Source organism: Chiloscyllium punctatum, unplaced genomic scaffold (assembly GCF_047496795.1).
Source record: "Chiloscyllium punctatum isolate Juve2018m unplaced genomic scaffold, sChiPun1.3 scaffold_266, whole genome shotgun sequence".
NCBI lineage: Eukaryota > Metazoa > Chordata > Chondrichthyes > Orectolobiformes > Hemiscylliidae > Chiloscyllium > Chiloscyllium punctatum.
The window spans coordinates 49962-63484 of NW_027310000.1; the positions used below are offsets into that span (position 1 = coordinate 49962).

At 45.4% G+C, this 13523-nt stretch overlaps 1 long non-coding RNA gene across 1 annotated transcript in view; it reads right to left on the reverse strand.

Moving 5' to 3' along the window:
• Positions 1–207: 207 nt before the first annotated feature.
• The window catches only part of LOC140472200 (uncharacterized), a 31906-nt gene continuing 18590 nt past the window's right edge, over positions 208–13523 (reverse strand). The window contains exon 4 of the long non-coding RNA XR_011957468.1: positions 208–269. This is a non-coding gene — a long non-coding RNA (uncharacterized lncRNA). The remainder of the gene's footprint in view (positions 270–13523) is intronic.

Consider the following 13523-nt stretch of genomic DNA (forward strand, 5'->3'; position numbering starts at 1 on the left):
GAGCCTCATGTTCCTGCTTCAAGTTGCTCCCTCACGTGGTCACTCCCTTGTGACTTGGTGCTGGTTTAGAGCCTCCTGCTCTGCTTTTTGTTCAACGCCAAGTCCCAGTCGGCCCCGATCCTCGCTGCTGATTTTTATTCTCCAGCTTTGTGCTGCTCAAAGTCAGGTTTTCTCCCTTTGTCATTCCCAGCTAATGGTAGGCCTCAGGCCTCAGCTGAGATGTATAATATCCCACTCCACACTGCTCCCACATAGGATCGCCGCTGTGCCTGGAGGACAGAGGAAAAGAGGAGGTTGAGAGTATACAGAGGGTGTTACAGTGATTGAGCGAGCTGTAGTGGATGGAACAGGTTATCTGGAGAGGTAGGCAGACCTGCAGTGTCTAAAGCAGGTTACTGGAAGATACAGGGAGGATTGTAGGCACTGAGGGAGGCAAAATAAATAGAGAGATGGTGGTTGGTTGGTTACGGAGCCTTGTAGACTCTAAAGGGCTTTTTGTGAGCTACTTACTGAGATGTGAAGACTTCAACAAATTCAAATTGACAGCCAGTAAGTGTTGTACGGTACTGGAGACTGTTGGATGTTACAGAGTTAGAAGACTCGCAGTAACTGGGGGGGGTTACAGATGTTTGAAGCACTCGTGATGTTCAAGGACCCTCAATACATAAGGAGGTACAGAGAATGGGAGCATTGCAAATTAGTGGGATTGCAGCGGCTGGAAGAGCTAACATGGATAAGGGGGATGAAAAGTACCAATTTAGCACAACCAGCCGCTGTAATTCACAGAGATTTAAGGAAGGGAACCTGTGCTGTCATTGATTACAGTTATATGGAGAGTTGCAGATACCGAGGGGTTACAAATTTAGAAAGGAAGAGGTTATAGATGATCAGAAGTTTAAACAAGAATAAAAACATTTGAGAGATCATGAGTGTAGATGGGAATGGAGGTGGTGAGACATTCTGATGAACAATAAGTGTTGTCGGTGGAGGAAGATGTCACATATACAGGAAGAGCTGCATTGTCTATGCATTTACAGACATGAGGAGTGTTGTGGCGCCTGCTGGAGGGGATACAGATAACAGCATTTCCATCGGCTGGTGCAGTGGCTCAGGAAGGCAGCTCACCATCACATTATCAGGGACAACTCCAAATCAACAATACATCCAGCAATTCGCATGACCACGAGGGAATAAATAAATAAAAGATCTTCAAGCAGGACGGAGGTCACTCAGGAAGGCTCTTTCAACAGTCCTTCACAAACCCGGAACCACTATACCCTGGAAGTGCATTAGTTCCAGGTGCACGGGAACACCAGCATTTCAGTGACTGCCAAGCCACACTCCATCCTCCCAGCGCTGTATCTGTCCCTACACCTAAAAGGACTGCAGTGCGTCAGGAAGGCAGGTTACCATCACCTTCTCCAGGGAAGTACAAATGGGAAGGTAATGATGGCCGAGCAAGTGATGGCCACATCCCATCAATGAATTTGAACAAGGGAAACTCATGGACTGTTCATGTCCCCTTTGCTTCCTCCACACAACCCACATTCCTATCGAGTTCGATGTCAGCAACAAACATGGAATCAGTCGATTTTGTCCACCATCAAATGTATCGAATCCCTTTGTGAATAGTTAGGGGTCAAGCACTAATCCGTTTATTCCCGCTTAGTTTTCAGTTAAAGAATTCCCATACCATGCCAGTACATTCCCTCCAACCCCACACATGTTAATTTTGCTTATCCTCCTCTTCATTGGGACCTTGTTGAAATATTTATAAAATTCCCGACAAACCGTTCCTCCCTTTTATCTACTCTGCTGTTTACAGCCAGACAGGAAATCAACTCCGGCAGGGTTTATGAAATGGAATTTCAGGTTCAGAACAACATGCTTGGCATGGATAGAGGATTGGCTGATTGACAGAAGACAGGGAGTGAGTATAAAGGAGTTGTTTTCACGATGGGATCTGGTGATGAGGGGAACTCCGCAGGGGTCAGTGTTGGGACCACGCTGTACATGTCATGCATTAACAGTCTGGAAAAAAATGTGAAGGTGTACAAGAACTAGTTTTCCAAGAATGAGCCCAGAATGAAATGCTTGTCATATGAGGAGCAGGTGAAGTCTCTGGATCTGTACTCGATGAGGTTTAGGAGGCAGTGGCTGAAACTCATTCAAACTTACACAATACTGAGGGGCCTAAATGGAGATGATGTGGGGAAGATGTTTCCACTAGGCAGAGAGACTAGGGGCCAAGGGCACATCTTCCGTGTGAAAGTACGACCCTTTAGAATGGAGATGTGAAGGAGTTTATTCAGCCAGAGGGTGATGGATCAGTGGAACTCACTACCTCATGGGACTATGGAAGTAAGTAATTCAGTGCATTTAACTCAGAGATAGATAGGCTGTTCATGAACGAAGAGATCAATGGTTACAGGGAGTAGCTGAGAGAATGGGGCTCACACAAAATACAGCCATATTTGAATGGTGTGGCAGATTCGATAGACTGAATGGCCTAATTCTATTCTTGTATCCGATGGTCTTGTGGACAGTGCTTATTCCATAGGTTTCTAAGTGTGCATTTCTCCTTTCTGCCATATCGTTTACCATGCATTCGGGCATTTTCCTAATTTTTGCAGTCACCTCTTGGTTTCAGACAGACTGCAGAAAGCTGCACCACAGAGTAAGGTGGGGAGCCTTGTGTATAAACCTCAGAAAGGTGGTATACAAGGTCAGCAGGTCATAAAGAAGGCAAGTGGAATGCTGGGATTGATTCCAAAGGGAATGGAGAATAACAGTAGGGAAAGCCTGTAACAATTATAGAGAGTTCCAGTCAGCTCACACTGAGAATACTGTGAACAGGTTCGGTCCCCTATCTTGAGGGGGAATGTTCTTGCATTGGAGGCAGCCCAGAGAAGGTTCAACAGACTGTTGCTCAAAATGGAAGGTTTTTGATTGAGTAGGTGGAGAAGGTTGAACTTGAACTCATTAGAATTTAGAAAATGAGGCAAAATTATTCATACACCGAATATCCTTGTGTTCTTACAGGTTCGGTACTGAGACGTTGTTCCCCTGAGCAAGAATCTGTAACCGGAGATAATGGGGAATGCAGGCACTAGGGAAGCTTACAGAGAAAAGCAGGGAGACTGGAGGATGTTATAGAGTTCGGATGGTTTGAGATCACTGTTGGTGGTTAGAGATCAAATAGGTTGTCGGGATGAAAGATATCTCATAGAGGTAGAAGATTATCAGTCCAGAAGAAGTTACAGCGATAGGGAGGAATATAGGGACTAGAGATTACACAGATAGGGCTGGTAGGTGGAGCTCCAGGAGATACAGAGACTGGAAGGTGGTCGGGACTGGAGATTACACAGATATGGATGGTAGTTGGAGCGACAGGAGGTTTTGGAGAAAAGGAGGGGCGTAGGCACTGGAAATTACAGAGATAGTGGTGGTGGTCGGAGCTGCAGGAGTTTTTAGAGAAAGGGAAGATTTGAGGGACTGGAGATTGCACAGAAAAGGGTGACAATTGGAGATGCAGGACTTACAGAAATGGGGACGGTTGTAGGTCTGGAGTGTACGCAGATAGGGATGGTGGTTGGAGCTTATGGAGTTTATAGGATAGGGAGGATTGTTAGTGCTGGGGATTACACTAACAAGGACAGTACTTGGATCTGCAGGGATCAGTGAGATAGGGAGGTTCAAAGTGGCTGGATAAGTTCACAGAGCCAGAGAGAATTTTTGCGATTGAAGAAGTCAGAGATACTGAGGATTGTAAGGCCACAGGAGTTCAGAGAGTTAGTGGGGTCTATGAAGGCAGGATTGCAGCATTCCCATCAGTTACAGAGATGTGGAGTGCTGCTATGGAGGAGGTTACAGAAATCAAGAGGGTTGGAGATGCTGGAAGATGTTACAAAGACAGTGAGCTGTAGTATTTGAGGAGGTTACAGCGACAGGGTGCATTGAGGAGTTGGAGGGTGCTACAGGTGTTAAACATGCTGCAAGGGATCAATAACCTTACATCGATCAGGGGAGTTGGAATGTCTGGAGATAGAGAACGAGAATTGCATGGAATGAAGAATATCATTGTATTCAAAGGAGTCAGGGAAGATACAGGGAGATCTGAACGGACCACAGGTGATCAAAAGGACAGTGAGGCTTCTCACTGTAGGATGGGGCAGTTTACGCAGACAGTGAGTATTTTATGGAATGGTACAAGTTACTGAGATTACAAAGTTGTATAGAATTGAGGAACGAACAGAGATGTGAAAGGCTGTAGTTAATGAAGACATTTGTCAATGTCGGCTACTAAGGTTCTGGAAATTAAATGGATGTGAGAGCTGGACAGTCTGTTAGAGCTTACAGAGACAGGAACATCAATAGAGCTTGGTGACAATAACACATATTAGGAAGCATTACACACACTGGAGGAGGTTCCTGCGGTAGAGAGGGTTCTGGGCGAGGGTGACGTTTACACAGATAGAGGTGTAAGAGCTGGAGAAGATTATGGATATGATTAGAAAGATAAAGAGACCACAGGAGCTTACATTGACAGGGCGGGTGAAGTGACGGGAGGAGGTTACATAGATAGAGAGTTTTGTAGGAACTGGATTGAGAGAGTCACAGGCATTGGAATGGATTCCACAGATTGCGAGTGGTGCAGCAACCAAACGCAGAGGATGACGCAGATAGGGAGGATGGTAAGATCTCCACATTATCAGAGGGTTTTAGGACTGGAAGAGTTTACATAGAAAAGGATGAATTTTGGAGCTGTCGGAGTTTACAGAGACTGGGCGGTTTGGAGGGTTTGGGGTTATTTGTGGATAGAGATATATTTTTAGGGACTTTAATATGGAACGCAGAGGTAGAGTTTAGATTAGACTAAATCCCCTACAGTACTGAAACAGGCACTTCGGCCCAACAAGTCCACACCGACCTAACACGATGGACAAATTAGAATGGCCAATTCACGTAATCTGAATATCTTTGGACTGTGGGAGGAAACCAGAGCACCTGAAGGAAATCCACGGAGGCATGGGGAGAATGTCCAAGTTCCACACAGACAGTCACCCAAGCCTGCAATTAAATCTCGGTCCCTGCCACTGTCAGGCATCAGTGTTCATCACGGAGCCATCATGATGCCCCAAATTGCAGAGTTACACAAAGAGAGAGATTGCGATGGTGGGAGGGTTGTAGGATGTGGAGGAGCAAATAGAGGTATATGGTGTTGTTTCAGCTGGAAAAGGTTCTGTAGCTGTTTATATAGATAAGGAGGTCTTTAGGGATAGGAGATTGTTACTGAGGTCGTGTGGTGCTATAGGCCAGGAGGCAGGAATATGATCGAGCCTGCAGAAGGTTACAGTGATATCATGGTCTCTTGGGGCTTGAGAAAGATACACAGGTCGGTATTTTGGTCAGGGCTGGAGGACTTTACAGAGACAGGGTGGACTGTAGTTGTTTTGCAAGACTACAGGAATAGGGATTATTGTACTGAGTCCAGGATGAGGTTATTGAGATTGGGCATGTTATTGAGACTGGAGCAATTTACAAATTGAGAGAGTCGTCAGCATTGGAGTAGGTTTCAAATATATAGCAGGATTATGGGAGGGGTGGAGGTTACAGAAATAAGACATTTCCTGGGAATTACAAGCATTCAAGACACTAGTGCAGATGAGTTGGACCAAAAGGTGTGTTTCCTTGCTGTATGACGCTTTCACACGACAAGAGACAGTGTGAGAGGGGAACCTAGAACAGAAAGATCCCAGGTTTCAATACCACCTTCCTAAGGGAGGCCTGCTTTCCCCTCTGTTGTACTGATCCTCACTAAGACAGCACAGGCCTGGATTGATAACTGTGAACTTCCGATATTGTCAGAGGAAGGCTCAGTACAGCAGAGATGAAAGTAAACAAGAGGGTGGGGATTGAGCCTGGGATCTTCATGCTCTGTGTTCACCCTTCAACACTGTATCTGTATTGTGTCTTCTGTATCAAACATCAATCCCTTAAGTACGCTCTGCTCTGTTCACTGTGAGTGACCGTACCTCATTGCAGTATTTACTGAAGGTTCCAGATCTCACAATTCATCTCTCTCTGGCTGACTAACCATCCTCAATGAGGTGATTGACGAGATAGGGGTTGAGAATTCTGCTGAGTCAGGAATATCCTGAGTACAGACAGAAGACAGAGAAATAGACAGAATGGGAAATTAGACTGATGCATTGAGGGTTACACATGGAGAATTACACTGAGTCCCAGAGATCTGAAATATCCCAGTCTCCATCCCTGGCCTGTGCTGCCTCGACTCTCTGAAGTGGAGAATTCTGTTGGCTCAGGATCTGGAGTAGCTGCAAAAGGTGGAATCAGAGACAGCAATTAGACCCTGACAGTGACAGATACCAAATGGACAGATACTGAGTGATATCACCAGAGTGCAGGAAGGCATCAGGATCAAACCACAGTCAGGAAGAAGAGTGTTTGATTCATGGTGAATTGGGATCAGTACTCAGGGATGAGGGAGCTATCAGTGAGCCAGGCAATGGTCTGGTGTTACTCTCACTAGACTGTTCATCCAGAATTTAATGCCGGTGTCAGGCATACCCATGTGAATATTCAATAGCCTTTATGGAAGGAAATCTGTTGTAGGCAGCTGGTCTGGCCTACATATGAATTCAGACCCACAACAATGGGACTGACACTCAACTGCCCTCTGACATGATCTAACAAGCCACTCAGCTCAAGGGCAGCTCGGGGTGGGCATGTCGTGCTGGCCAGCCAAAGACAGCAACATCCCATGAATGCTTTAAAACTAACCCTGCTGATAGCAGTATCCTGGCCAGTCATATCAGTAGGTTTATTTACAGAGAGGATTCGGGGATAGGGTTCAGGTGAAAGGAGCTTTCCAAATTCAGAGACGAAAGGTGAAGCATCGGAACAGCATGGGGAATGGGGCTGAAGACAAGCAGAAAGGAACGGGAAGGGACAGAGTTGAACTAAAACTGTACATCAGTGAATAGGTTTGTGACAGGACATTGTGGGAAAGAGTAAATTATAATGTTGTTTTCTGGAATTGCCAAAGTATCTGCAATAAGGTAATAGATTAGTGACATAGAGATAGCTGAGATTTAGTCACCAGACAGTCATAATTACAGTGTGAACAAAAGGTGGAACATAAATATTTAATGGTAAACAACCTTAATGGATCTCAGGCCGAATAGGAGCGCAGGAGCATAACCCTGACAGTGATGTGGTACAAAGGCAGTACAGAGATGATGTGGCTTAATCAGCCTGAATGTGAATTCTATGTCCTATGAGAGAAAAGCACAACAGAAGAACTTTTATTTTTAAGGCTCCCTAGCAGCATTTCGTTGTTCATCACTGCAATAAACAGGAATTTGTTGGAATTTGTAACAAAGGTGGTGTGATAATTTTGAGAGACTTCAATATTTGCATGATCTGGGACAGTCGCACTGGCAAGAATGATATTCTGCAAGCTCCTGTTTGAATGTTTTTGTCAGTGTTTCTTTGAGTAACATATTGTGCAAATGGCTAGGGATGTCACTATCTCAGATCAACCGTTGAGTGATGAAGCTGACTGAAGGAGTGATGTAACACAGAGATCCTCCAGGAGATTGCAATATGGTGGAATTCAAAGAGATTATCAAGTTTTCAAGTGACCATAAAGCACACACGAGCATCAGAAACAAAGCCAATTACATGAGTGCGAGTGGAGAACTGACCAAGGTAAACAGGGGAAACCGACTAAAATACATGGTTGTAAGTGAACAGTGGAAAACAATTAGGGTCATACAGTCATAGAGATATACAGCTGAGAAATAAGCCCCTCAGTCCAATTCATCCACGCCGACCAGATGTCATAACCATTCTTGTCCCATTTACCGGCATTTAGCCCATATCCCACTAAACCCTTCCTATTCATATCGCCATCCAGGTGCCTTTTAAATGTTGCAACTATACTAGCCTCCACCACTTCCTCTGGCAGTTGATTCTGTACATACAACTCCCTCTGCATGAAATATTTGCCCCTTAGGTCCCTTTTAAATCTTTCACCTCTCACTTGAACTTATGCCTTCTGTTCTGGACTCCCCTACCCCAGGGATAAGACCTTGTCTGTTTATTCTAACCATGCTCCACATGATATTATAAACCTCGATAAGGCCAGCCCCTCAGCCTCTGACACTCGACTGCTTTCTCTCGAGTCTTTGTTACAAATTCCAACAAATTCCTGTTTATTGCAGTGATGAACAATGAAATGCTGCTCGGGAGCCTTATAAATAAACGTTCTTCTGTTGTGCCTTTCTCTCCAGCTGACACGCTTCACTCCATTGGCTCATCTGATAAAGAGGAGACAGTGAGGTCTACAAATGTTGGAGATCAGAGTTGAGTGTGTATTGCTGGAAAAGCACAAGTCAGGCACCATCTGAGTAGCAGGATAGTCGATGTTTTGGGCTGGAGCCCTTCCTCAGGAATGAGGCTGGGAGCCTCGGGGGTGGAGAGATAAATGGGAAGGGGAGTTGGGGGAAAGGTCACTGAGAGTGCAATAGGTGGTTGTTGATGGGGATAAGATTGTTAGGTCAGAGAGGACGGTGGAGTGGATAGGTGGGAAGGAAGATTGACAGGTGGGACAGGTCATGAGGGTAGCGCTGAGCTGGATGGTTGGAACTCGGGTAAGGGGGGAGGGAGACGTCCACATTGATGTCATGGGGTTGAAGGGTCCCAAGGCAGAAGATAAGACGTTCTTCTCTCTTCCTTCCTCAGGTGGTGAGGGAGTGGCGAAGTTCTTGGCAGAGTGGGAGGGGGAGTTCAAATGTTTGGCCACAGGGCGGTGAGTTGATTTTCAGGTGTCGTGGAGATGTTCTGTGAAGCAAGATGTGAGAAGGCATCAGTTTCCTCATCTCCTCGCAGAGCACTTTAGAGAACATCTCCTAACACCTGCACCAATCAACCCCACCGCCCTGTTGGCGAGGATTCAAACCTGTGTGGGCAAGCCCCAATGGATTTCTAACCCATCGCCTAAACCACACGTCTACCACCACATGCTTACAGAGGATACAGAGCTAAGGAGGATTGTAGGGACTGGAAGATGTTTCACAGTTTAAGAGTGTAGTGGGGACTGGAGGAAAATACCAAAATCTGGAGGGTTTAAGATTGAAGGATTCTGCAGAGAAATGTTACAAGGTTAAAGCCAGGATTCTTGACAGTGAGGAGTAACAGAAAATTCTTGGGGTCAACGTCCAGAGATTCTTCAAAGTTGCCAACCAAGTTGTTAAGGGTTGTTAAGAAAGCCAATGATGTGTCAGCTTTCCTTAGTAGGGGATTGAGTTTAAGAGCTGTGAGGTTATGCTGCAGCTTGATACAGCCTGTGGTTAGACCACAATTGGAATATTGTGCTTAGTTTTGGTTGCCTCATTTCAGAAAAAACGTGGAAGCTTTGGAGATGGTGCAGAGGAGATTTATCAAGATTCAGCCTGGACTGGAGGGGAGGACTTATGAAGAAAGGTTGAGGAGCCAGGGCTTTACTGTTTGGAATAAAAAAGGATGAGAAGTGACTTGATAGAGGTGTATGAGATGATGAGAGGCATACATAGAGTGGGTGGCCTAAGTTTTTTTTCCAATTGCGAAAATGGCTATATCTTGGAGGCAAAATAGTAAGGTAATTGGAGGAAGGTTGAGGGGTGATGTCAGAGGGAGGTACTTTAGACAGAGTGTGGTGGATGAGTGGAATGTATTGCCAGTATTGGTGGTAGAGTCAGTTACATTAGGACATTTAAATACATTTTGGATAGGAACATGAATGACAGCAAAATTAATTTCTCAAAATGGAGACCTGTGACCAGTGGCGTTCCACAGGAATCCGTGCTGGGACCACTGTTGCTTGTGATACATTTCAATGATTTGGAAGAAGGTATCGGTTCCTTGATTAGTTTGCAGATGACACTAAGATTAGTGGAGTAGCAGACAGTGAACGGGACTGTCAGAGAATACTACAGAATATAAATGGATTGGAGAGGCGGGCAGAGAAACGGCAGATGGAGTTCAATCTTGGCAAATGCAAGGTGATGCATGTCGGAAGATCCAATTCAAAAGTGAACCCACAGTAAATGGAAAAGTCCTGGGGAAAATTGATGTACAGAGATGTCTGGGTATTCAGGTCTATTATTCCTTGAAGGTGGTAACGCAGGTCAGTAAGGTGGTCAAGGTGGCATACGGCATACTTTCCTTCATTGGACGGGGTATTGAGTACAAGAGTTGGCAGGTCATGTTACAGTTGCTTAGGAGTTTGGTTTAGAATATTACGTACAGTTCTGGTCTCCACATTACCAAAAGGATGTGCATGCTTTGCAGAGGGTGCAGAGGATGTTCACCAGGATGTTGCACCAGCATAGAGGGCGCTAGCAATATGGAGAGATTGAATAGTTTTCGATTATTTTCATTAGAAATACAAAGTTTGATTGGGGACCTGATTGAGGTCTGCAAAATCATGGGATTTATAGACAAGGTGAATAGCAAGAAGCTTTTTTCCCCAGAGTGCGAAACTCAATTACTAGGGGTCACGAGTTCACAGTAAGAGGGGAAAGATTTAGGGCAGATATGCGTGGCAGGCCCCCATACGCAGAGAGTGATGGGTTCCTGGAACACTTTGCCAGCGGAGGAGGAACAGACAGGAATGATAACATCAGTTAAGATGTATCCACACAGATGCCTGAATGGGCAGGGAGCAGATCCTCACAAAATAGGTGAAGGGTTTAGACATAGAATCTGGATCAGCGGAGGCTTAGTGGGCTGAAGAGCCTGTTCCTGTGCTGTGATTTTCTTTGTTCTTTCAATGGTCTGCAGGTTAAATTGATCTTAGAGTAGGATAAAAGATTGGCACAACACTGAGGGCTGAAGGGCTTGAACTGTGCTGTACTGTACCTTGTTTTAAATAGGGATAGTTCCGATGGCAGGAAGAGGTTTCAGGAGGCTGGAGAGAATGGGATCTGAATGAATAGACACATTACGAAGGGTTTACTAGGATTGTCGGAGGTAACAGAGACAGCAATAATCTGATCTGGAGAAGACGACCCAGACTGGGAGGGTCGTGGGGAGTGGAGGTGGTTTCACGGGGAGCACATAGAGCCCCAGGATGTTACAGAAATGTGGAGAGCTGTACTATCTACATGTGTTCATGAAGATGGAGAGGTTGGGAGGGATGGAGCAGTTTACAGAGAGAAGGATGTTAGTAGGATGGAGCGGTTTACACAGACAGGGAGGATTTTCGGTGAATGGAGGAGATTACAGAGATAAAGTGGATTGTATAAACTGGAGGACCAAACAGAGATATGGAGGGTAGTCGTGACTGAAGATGTTTACAGATATAGGACGTTTAACTTTGCAGATTATTTAGATATGAAGAGTGTGGAGTCTGACAGATTTTCCAGAAGGGCAGTAATTTTGGTTGGAGACAGTTTCACAGATTAGGGAGCATTAGTAACCTCCTCCAGAATGGTCAAAGTGGGAAGGGTTGTAGGGGAGGGTGACATTTACACAGGTAGGGGCGTAAATGCTGGAGAAGGTTATAGAGATGAGAAAATGGATGGAGATACAGGAGGGGCTTACATTGAAAAGGTGGGTGTTAGCAATGGGATGATGTTACACAGAGAGTGAGTCTTGTCCGAACTGGTTCGGTAGAGTCACAGGCTTTCAGTGGGTTCGACAGATTGGGAGTGCTGCAGGGACCTGAGAGGGTTGTTGTGTCTCCACCGAGTGATCGTGTCTTCAGGACTGGAAGAGGTTACGTAGATACGGAAACATCGAAGACAACGTGTGCCGCGTTCTTTTTCCTGAACAGAGCCTCAATATCCTCCATCAGCCAGGGATCCCTAAACCTGCCAGCTTTTCCCGTCACTCTAACAGAGATCACACTTTTAAAATCCTCCCATTTGCCAGTCATTCCATTTCCTTCAAACAGACTCACCCAGTTGACAGGAGCATGATGTGGAGGAGCTGGTGTTGGACTGGGCTGGACAACGTTAAAAACCACCCAACCCCAGCTTACAGTCCAGCGGGTTTATTTGGAGGCACTGGGTTTCATCGCGCTGCTCCTTCAGCAGGTGGTTGTGGAGCACAATAAACATGCCAAGAATTTATAGCAACAGAATTGCAGTGTCATGGAATGTAATATCAAACATATTTAGTTGAAGTTTTCATTTTTAAGAATGATCACCTGGATTTCGAAAGCTGGTCCTTTGAAATAAACCTGTTGGACTATAACCTGGTGTTGTGTGATTTTTAATTCACCCAATCGACCTCTGGTCAATCTGCCAAATAGCCCCAAAATTGGCCCCGCTCCAGATTAAGACCTTAACCTGTGGACCTGCCTGATCTTTTTCCATAACTATGTTAAAACGAGGACAGTTGTGGTCATTGGACCCAAAGTGCTCTCCGACTGACACTTCAGTAAATGACTGAACTCTTTTTCTGAGGGGAGGGCTCGTTTTCAGCTGCCTGAGTAGAGTGGGACCCTCTCCATTTTGATCGAGGAAACTTTCTTGGACACATTTGACAAATTCCACCCCATACAGGACTTTTTACACTCCGGGTGGTCCAAGCAATCCAGGGGAAGGTAAAATCTCCAACCAATACTATTCTATTATTTCTATAGGTACCTGCAATCTCTCTACACATTTTCTCCTCTAGTACCCGCTGGCTATTTGTGGGTCCAGAACACAATCCCAGCAGACTGACTATCCCCTTTTTGATTCTAAATTCTAACCATATGACCTCATTTGATCACCCCGAAAGAGTATCCTCTCTCAGCACTGTTGTTATGTCCTCCCTTACCAAAAGGGACAACTCCCCCTCCTCACTTACTTGCCCTTCTATCACGCCCGAAGCTTCCTTGTCCTGGAACACTGAGTTGCCAGTCCTGGCCTTCTCCCAGCGATGTTTCTGTTATGGTTATAATATCCTAGTCCCCAGAGCCAATCCATGCTCTGATCTCGTCTGCCTTACCTGTCAGGTCTCATGTCTCAAAATAAATGTCGTTTAAACCAGAAGTCTTTTCCCCCCCTTTACTGTGCCCCTAGATATCCTGGATAGAAAACATGCTCTCGATGGCTGATGCATTTTTCCCTTGACTGATCAATGGGCCGTCTCTTACTTAGAATCCAAAACCCTGCCAAACTAGTTTAAACCCTCTGGGGTAAGACAAACAAATCTCCCCCCATGGATACTGGTGCACCTCTGGTTCAAGTCTAACCTGCTCCCCTTTTTCAGGTCACCTCTACCCCAGAAGAGATCCCAATGATCCAAGAACTGAAAACCCTGCCCCCTCCACCAGCTCCTCAGCCACGTATCCATCTAGCCAATCTTTCTATTTCTACCCTTATTGGCATGTGGCACTGGGAGTATTCTGGAGATCACAACCCTTGAGGTATTGCTTTTTAACTTCTTTCCGCACTCCCTGTACGTATTTCACAGGAGACTATCCCTTTGGCTAACTGTGTCATGTGGACCGATGTGAACATTAA